Genomic DNA, 9,243 nt, shown 5'->3' on the forward strand with positions numbered 1-9,243 from the left:
CACAGTTTTTGACAAGTTCAATAAATTCAGTCTTTGTTGTTTTTCATCAAATCCTGAAAGATGTATTTCAACACAGCATCATGAAAACTTCATGCCTATATTTGTGTCTTATCTGTCAAATCTAATAGGTTTTGTTAATACTACATCTCAAACTGAAAAGTGTTTGAGTTCTGATAACTGCTTTCTAGCCTTTGTGCAAATTCTGTGTGGATATGTGTGTGTGAACATGCACATAAAAAGAATCAAATTCAAAGCAATGAGATCTTCGTTGGTGTTTTTTCATTTTTATTGCTTATAAGTTGGAAGAGATGATGTAATTAGGCCTGGGCTGTGTGTTTAAGCATGAGAAGATGTTCAAGCCAAGGTCTGAAGGGAGCGAAGGAAACTGATATACAGTTATAGAGACTACAAAAAGCATAAAGGGCCCTATCTTGCACCCAGCGCAATTGACTTTGTACACCGACGCATGTATCATTCCTATTTCGCACCCGCGCAAAGCGCGCTTTTCCCTCCACAGAAGCACGTCGCTAAACTAGGGAATGAACTTGCGCTCCCTGGGCGGTTCAGCGCAAAAAAGGAGGCGTGTTCAGGCGCAAACGTTCCTTCATGCTATTTTGCAGGTTTAGAAAACAATTGCGCAACTAACCAGGAAAAAAATTGTTTAAAGTCAGTGGCGCGTTGCGCATGTTATGCATATGCTATTTTAAGGGCGCATGCTTGGACATTAATGTAGCGTGTTCACAACGCGCATACACACACTTTGATTCTCTCATCTACACAGAAGCAGCAGTTTTCATTTTTGCAAATCATACATTATTATGATAGACAGACAGACAGACAGACAGACAGACAGACAGACAGACAGACAGATAGATAGATAGATAGATAGATAGATAGATAGATAGATAGATAGATAGATAGATAGATAGATAGATAGATAGATAGATAGATAGATAGATAGATAGATAGATAGATAGATAGATAGATAGATAGATAGATAGATAGATAGACAGACAATTTATTATAAAAGCATACATCTAGCTTACACATTTACCCAAATTATCATACGCCTTTTTAACCGAAGTTAATGTGGGTGGGTTTCTCCATCCCCAATGTCCCTGACGAGAGCGTTGCTCTCCTCGGCTGTGAACCGCTCCTGGCGCGCGCCTGGCAAATCCGCCGTTACAATAGGAATCCGCTTTAGAAAAAGCGCGTCTGCTCTTAAAGGGAATGTGAGATGACTCTCTGATTGGTTTATTTCACGTTACGCCCAAACCACACCTATGAATAATGAAGCTACTTCAGACCAACCCATTTTAGATTTGCGCCTGGCGCAAGAGTCATTTATCCCGCTGGGAAAATAGCAACAGCGCCAAGACCCGCCCACAAAGTTACTTGCACTTTGCGCTTTGACACTTGCGTTTCAGATCGTTAAAATAGGGCCCAAAGAGTTGAAGCATGCAAAAGAGCATGTTCAGAATCCAGTAATAATACTGTAGCAGTTAAATGTTATTCAATAAGCTTTTTTATAGACGTACAACGTCGATCAAATTTGCTAGGTTGAAAAAATGTAAAGATATTTGTTCCATTGTGCAGATACTGACAGATTTTATGAAGCAGCTGCTTTCAAATCACAGATCTCTTGAAGAGAAACTCATGGGAGATTCTGTCAGTCCAAGATACACTACACTGCGGATATTTGTGCATTGACTTTGGATTTCATTTATATCCGTTTCTCACTCCTGTGCAGACATATTGATGGATAAGTAGTTAACATGCTGTATATGGTTGTGAGTATCCACTCATATTTTAATGGTATTTTTGGTTTGAGGATTGAATGATATGAGATTTTTTCACAAGTGGTGAAAGAATAACTTGTGCATATTATATAATATCTAAATTATAAACATCTGATATCTCTCTCTGACTCCATTTATCTCTCTCTCTCTCTCTCTCTCTCTCTCTCTCTCTGTATATATATATATATATATATATATATATATATTGTGAAATATTATAACAATTTAAAATAACTGTTTCTATTTTAACATTCCAAAATGTAATTTATTTCTGTGATGACAAAGTCTTCAGTGTCCTTACAAAATCTTTCTAAAATGCTGATTTGGTACATTTCTCATTATTATTATTATCAATGTTGAAAACAGTTGCACTGCGTAATATTTTGTGAAAACCTTGATACATTTTTTTAGGATTCTTTGATGAAAAGAAAGCAACAACAAAAAACCAATTTATTTAAAAAAAAACATTTTTTTGTAATAATGTAAGTCTTTAATGTCACTTTTCATCAATTTAATGCACCCTTTTTTGGAATGGTAATGTATACATATAATGGAATCATAATATTGAAAGACAAGTGTAACAGTGTTAAATTAATGAAGCGTTTCATAAGCAAGTCTTTGAAATCACTGTACTGCCCTGTATTGTGTCAAAACTGCCTTTTTGAAAACAGGAAGTGCAAAATCCTGAGAACTTCCTATGAGTTATTTTACTTTATGTCCAACAGTGTGCATGGGGAGAGCAACATGGCCGCCTCTGCCAAGGCGACAAACCTCACCGTCAGCTTCCTTCCTTGTGGTGCCCTAACTGTGAAAAGCATCGTGGGAAAGAAACAAACTCTTGACAACACTTGGCCTTTCCTCTGCATTGTGCCTAGTCACTCAACATTACGCTACTGTAAAACAAGCACCACAGCTTTAGACTAGCAAATTATTCTGTATGAGTGTATGTTTGTGCATGTTCAGTAGTATGTGCGTGAGAAATGTGTGTGTTGATGGCGTGGCATGATTATGAATTGTGTGTGAGCAAAGTGGTGGATGTGTGTATCATGAACACAAAGACTGCATGCAGTTTTGGCATCACATGCTAAAAATTCACCCTTCCAGTATTGTGTTGCTGTTTTCTTATCAGCATTAATCGCTTCTTATCAGTCCAAGAGTGAAACAGAACACTGTAAGAAACATATCCAGACTCTACAAGGTCCTGCAAGGTCACACGCAGGGGTCATTTCCATGGACCCTTATTTCCCCCCTTTTATGAGCCTATTCTTTCCATTATGGCATATAAATGAAATTGTAGTATCTACTGAAAAATCTATGGTAAAGTCATCCTCCACCTCAGCCATTCTCTCAGCTTTGGCACGTTAAAAATGACGAATGGCTAAAAAAGGGAAGGACGGGAAGGTCAAGCGCAAAAAAATACGCAAATGGATATCTCACCTGCTTCCTGTTTATTGTTATGCAGATTGTTGTGCATCGGTGATAAAGATGTTTGTCCTTCGACCCCAAGAATGGTGGAAATGATTCTGCTACAGCTTCCGTTCATGCAGGAGGCCAAATCATTCAGCTCATCCATTTCCGACAGTAGTGCCTGGCCTTTGAACTTCAGGAAGGATGTGTGAACCACGCAGAGGTCTCAGTGAGAGTATCTGTTCGGCCGGAAAACTTGAAACACAGTGAAGAACGTTTGTGTTGGACAGCACATGGAGGGTTTTGTCTATCTTGCACATGGACACTTGTTAGACTAAAATTCTTACCGACAAGTGATTCTAAAGCTGCTTTTATAGTACCATTCTTAAATGGTTAGTTCAACCAAAAATTGTACATAAATAAAAATTCTGTCATCATTTACTCATCCTTATGTTGTTCCAAATCCGTAAGACTTTAATTCATCTTTGGAACACAGATGAAGATATTTTTTAATGAAATCTTTGAGATTTCTGTCCCTCCATTGACAGTCAAAGCAACTACCACTTTTACGCTTAAAGGGATACTTCAGGATTTGGCATTAAGCTTTGTATTAGTAGAAAACCTGTAGTATTTTCGAATTACCATGCTTTCCACCCTCATAACCCCCTGAGAGGAGAGATTTATGTATTTTTTGTCTGGAAAAAAATCCTCAGATGACGCAAAAATCGTCATTTTGCATCATCGGAGGATTTTCTGGCCAGAGGCTAAAGACTACAGCCAGTAGGAGGGGCTGTTCCGCATGTTTTCAACCCGCCCATAGAGGGTGGGATCTCACTAACATAATGTATACACAGTCAGCCGTCTTTCTTTGGAAGCTAAGCTTGCAGGCTCTTGTTCTGTGAAGAAAGCTGAGTAGTAGGAGAAAGCTGAGTAGTAGGGGTTACTATCCTCTTTTTCCCGGACTTGTCCGGCGGGCGAGATCGTTCAAAATGTCCGGGATTCAGCTTTTGCTTTCTGCGGTCGCCATTCATTGTTTACATGCACACCTCTTGTTTCAATCTAGCTGAATTCATTCCGATTGGTGAATCTGAATGTATTGTTTACATGAACGCTAAACAAGTGATCGGTTGATGTGCGTTTTAACATTGCTAAGAAAATTACCGCACCTCCGTGAGAGACCGGCGCATCTCAGTAATGACGCCACCGGCCTCGCGCCGTTCTCCCGCGGCCGTCAGCCTCGTCCTGCTCGCCACAGTAAACATGATGAATGGCGACTGTAGAACGCAAAAGCCGAATCCCAGACATTTTGGGCGAACTCGAAATCCCAGGCAGACTCGTCACGGAGACTCACTGGTAGCCTAACCTTGTTGTTTTCAACTGCGCTCTCTAACCGGTAGGCGTGGCCTCCTAGGGCAGCGAAGCAAGTGCATTCTGGTAGTTGTTGTCTTTCATCCACATAAGCCAAAAATACATTTTCTGGCTTTTCTCAGTCTAGAAAGCTCCAAATAAAAAAAATTCTTCACATTTCTTCTACATAAATGACCTATTTTAAATACACATTCATCTTTCCAGAGGTGAAGTATCTCTTTAAAGAAGTTCATAAAGAGATCATAAAATTAATCCATGTGAATTGTGTGGTTTAGTCCAAATGTTCTGAAGAGACATAATCGCTTTATATGATGAACAGATTTAATTTAGGCTTTTATTCACATATAAACATTCATCAACGCACGCATCGGTTGTGGTAAATGGAAGCTCAAGCATGTTCGCTTGACCTGCAAGAACCAATGAGGTTCATTCTTGTGTGTTACGCACCACGTTTGAGCTTCAGCAAAAACCAATGAGGTTTATTCTCGTATACGAAGCACGTTTAAGCTTCCACAAGAACCAATGAGGTTTGTTCTCACGCGGCAAGCAAGAACAATGAGCTTCTGTTTATGTTCGCTGATCAATGTTTATATGTGAATAAAAGCCTTAATTAAATCTGTTCATCATATAAAGCAAGCGAGTCTTTTCAGAAAATTTGGACTAAACCGCTCAATCCATATTAGTTTTACGATCTCTTTAATAATTTTTTGAAGTGTCAAAGTGGTATTTATAGCTGTCTATGGAGGGACAGAAATCTTTTCATTTCTAATATTTTCATTTTGGTCAAATACAGGTTATTTTCGCTGTGTAAAACATAGAATACGCTTCAAATGATTATTTATATATGATGATATGTATTACTTTAAGGACAAGGCGATGTACAGTAGCTGTTGTGGAAAAACTAATAAAGAATATCAGTCACAGCAGCAACCATTCTCCTCTCCGCCATGTTTAAAGCTTATGACCCGCCCAACTCGGGAACTTGGGTCTCAAAATTATCCCTTTGAGCTTCTCAGTGGTACACAACATGTCCAGTTTTTAACTAGAAAACTTGTATTTACAATAATCTGTGAAAGAATGTGTAAAAACCATAGGCAATTAAAATGTGGCTGTAAAAACAAGCACGCTATTAAAGTCCAACTGAAATCAAAATTGACCCTATTTACTTTATTAGCGCATATTACTAGTCTTGTGGTGAAAAATTAATCCGTGCAACTAGTTAATACACAGAAAAAAAATTGTTTGCTGTCATAATCTTTAATCAAAGTCTGAAAAGTGACTTCCGGTCTGGAATGGCGTTCCTTCTCTGATGATGTAGGTTTGACGACTTGGGTTGGGAAACGCTTAACCACTCCCCTCAAACCGTTAGTCTGCTATGAGTGAGAGATGGAGAGGAGGAGCGCTGGAGTAAAACCCTGCCCTCTGTTCAATATCACAACACTGGAGAAAAGTCGTTTGCAACTTCCGGTTCACGCGAACTTTAAAACTATTTAGGCTATTATTTTTGTCCATTTCATATTAATAAAAGGCAAGTCAAGTTTTTGACTAAATCTATAAAACAATTAATGGGAAAAAATTCATGATGTTTAAACACAGTTTTATGCGTCTTTTACACTGAAAAAAATAAATCTGAGTGGATGTAAATGTTAAGTAATTAAAATGTGTGATATCAACAATAAAAGGTTAAGTTTGTATATTTACATTAATATATCTAGTTTTGAATTAATCTGCATTTGTTCAAAACACAAGACAATGTGCATTTTTTCCTTTACAAAATTAATCTAAGTAATCCCAGCCAAACTTTTTAGGTACACACGCACAACAAACAATACCTTGTTTTATTTACTCGGTACAAAAAACCCCTCCCCTTCCTGATTCGTTGGTCTGGAAACCCCTTGCAAGTTGCAATTCCAAACGAAGACGAAGACGAAGACGCGGACTGAACTTAAAGTAAGAATAAAGTTAGCAAATTAACAGTTAATGTTACTTGGGTTGGTAGATTCTTTAGTTTACAGTTTTCAAATTGTTGTACAAAAACGAGGTTTCAAATGTAATTTGAAGATTGTTGTATGTGGATTTTCTAATTAGCATTAGCCTAGGCCTAATTTACCATGTGGTTACGCTGATAGGTTGCTTTACTTGTAACGTTAGCTTAACGGTAGGCCTAATTGAAACTTTGCAAGTGGTGATAATAAAATAGTTTGTTCTAGTGTAATTTGAAGCTCACATTAGAATACACAGCCATGAAATAAGGGATGTAAGTTAGTGTAAGCACGTGGATTTTCAAAACATCCATGAATAATGTAAGGTAACGTCATTTCTTTTCAATCTGGGTCTTATTAAAAAAATATATGTTTTTGTGTTTAAGTGACTGATGGGAACAACAATCTTTGTTGGCAGTTTGCAGAGGCGAAAAAAATAACAGTTGGCCTACATTAATGGGCAATTGCGTATCTTTAACTTACATCCACAAAACCTGCTTATTCGCCACTGACATGCTCAGATTATTATTCTAAGACTGTCTGACAACATTATGGAACGGATCCCTACAGAAGTCGACATACATGTTTGTTATGATCCTTTTTATTTAACCCGTTTACGTAGAAAGATTATTGTTTAATATTCACTGCACCTTAAAACATTTACCTGATCGGACTCCAGATATTTGGACACTATTTATGATAAAAGTTGTAGTGACATTAATTTATTAATTTGTCAAATATTGCAAATAATCCATTTATTTGTTCAAAAGATACAATTGACAGCGTCCATTAGGACTCTTCCAAGCGTGCGCGCATTTGTAGAAATATCGATTTAGTTTTCAAACTATTTCGTCATACAGAATGCATACTCCATTTACCACTGAACTACGCGAGCTGAAAGAGCGCTTACAGTTGTCAATCATCTTACGTGACCATAATCCTGCCTTCTGCATGACGCATTCCCTGTACTCTTTTCTCATAGCTCTGAGAGAAAACAAACACAAAGAAACATTTGATATGAAACCAAAGACAATTAACTGTCTGATCGGCAGGTCAACTACCTGCAGTTTTTGTGGAGAGAAAAAAACGTGAAACTATTTTTTTAATTCTAGTTATAGTTAAATGATTTGCTACGATTTGGGTTTCTTGCATTGTTCAGTTACTAACCATAACACTGTGTCCTTACCAGGTTATTCTACTGACAAGTTGACTACATTGGATAAAGGTATGTAACTTTCAATATGTTGTATTTAAATTCTATAATAAATGTAGTGAGGAAACTAGGGGTGAAGTTATAACTCAGTTAGCTCATGGGCCAGACAAAATTTAAAAATTTTTCATTTCAAAAGGCAAAGTTCCAGTTTTCCTGTTTGTTCTTTTTTTTTTTTTTTTTTTTTTCATTTCACAGAACAAATTTATAGTCCTGTCAAAAATTTCGTCAAAAAAGTGACTTATTAACGTGTATGCACCATATGTTGATAGCTGCTCAAAGTCTGCCATTGCATTAGTTGCATTGCATTGCATGGTAATCTATTTTTGTCTTTCCAGACATCAGGCCACCTAAATGTTGTTCCTAGTGTTTTTCTAGTTGGTATTCTGTTTCTGTTTCTTTTTCACTGTGTCTCTAATTCTTTCAGTATCTGAAGAATAGATGTCTCTCCATCTCTCTTGGTCTCTTTCTCAGATCGAGGAGGAATTCTGGAGGATCACACTGAAGCCACTACAGTCCACATTCTTTGGGAAGTTGGACGAATACACGCCTAAATTGTTGAGACTCTACAGGGGGACGGGAGGAGCTGTAGGGAAGAAACTTGATGAGACCCTTGAAATCATGAATGAGGCATGTACTTTTAAAATTGTAGGAGTTACTTTAATGTTGTTGCATTCCGATATCTGTACTTAAAGGGTTACACAAAAATTGAATTTCTGTCATTAATTTCTTACGCTCATTTCGTTCCAGAATCGTAAGACCTTCTTTCATCTTCGGAACACAAATTAAGTTATTTTTGATAAAAATCTGACAACTTTCTGACCCTCCATAGACCGCAACGTCATTGCAACTTTTAAAGTCCAGAAAGGCACATTGTCAAAACATTGTTAAAATAGTCTATGTGACTCCAGTGGCTCAACCTTAATGCCATGAAGAGGCGAGAATACTTTTTGTGCACACAAAAATAATGATATTATTCAACTATTTAATCTCTTCTATGTCAGTCTCTTACGCTGTTCACGTAGTAAACACAGCATTGCCTTTCGGTGTTCTACTTCAAAACGCCGGCTTAGTTTTGGCCTCTGGTTGGCCAGCTCCTGCGTCAGCACCACATGCATTTATCATTGTGCTTACGTGAACAGCATCGGCCAGTATACTCGTCACTTCATCACATTAAGGTTGAGCCACTGTAGTCACATGAACTATTTTAATGATACTTCCTTTCTGGGCCTTGAAAGTGGTTATGACGTTGCTGTATATGAAGGACTGAGACAGCTCTCAGATTTCATCAGAAATATCTTCATTTGTGTAATCTTACGGGTTTAGAGCAATGAGGATGAGTAATTGACAGAATTTTAACTTAAAGGGTTAGTTCACCTGGAAATTAAAATTCTGTCAGTAATTACTCACCCTCATGTCGTTCCAAACCTGTAAGACTTTCGTTCTTCGGAACACAAATTAAGATATTTTTGATGAA

The sequence above is a fragment of the Scardinius erythrophthalmus genome (assembly GCF_964197995.2).
Source record: "Scardinius erythrophthalmus genome assembly, chromosome: 23".
NCBI lineage: Eukaryota > Metazoa > Chordata > Actinopteri > Cypriniformes > Leuciscidae > Scardinius > Scardinius erythrophthalmus.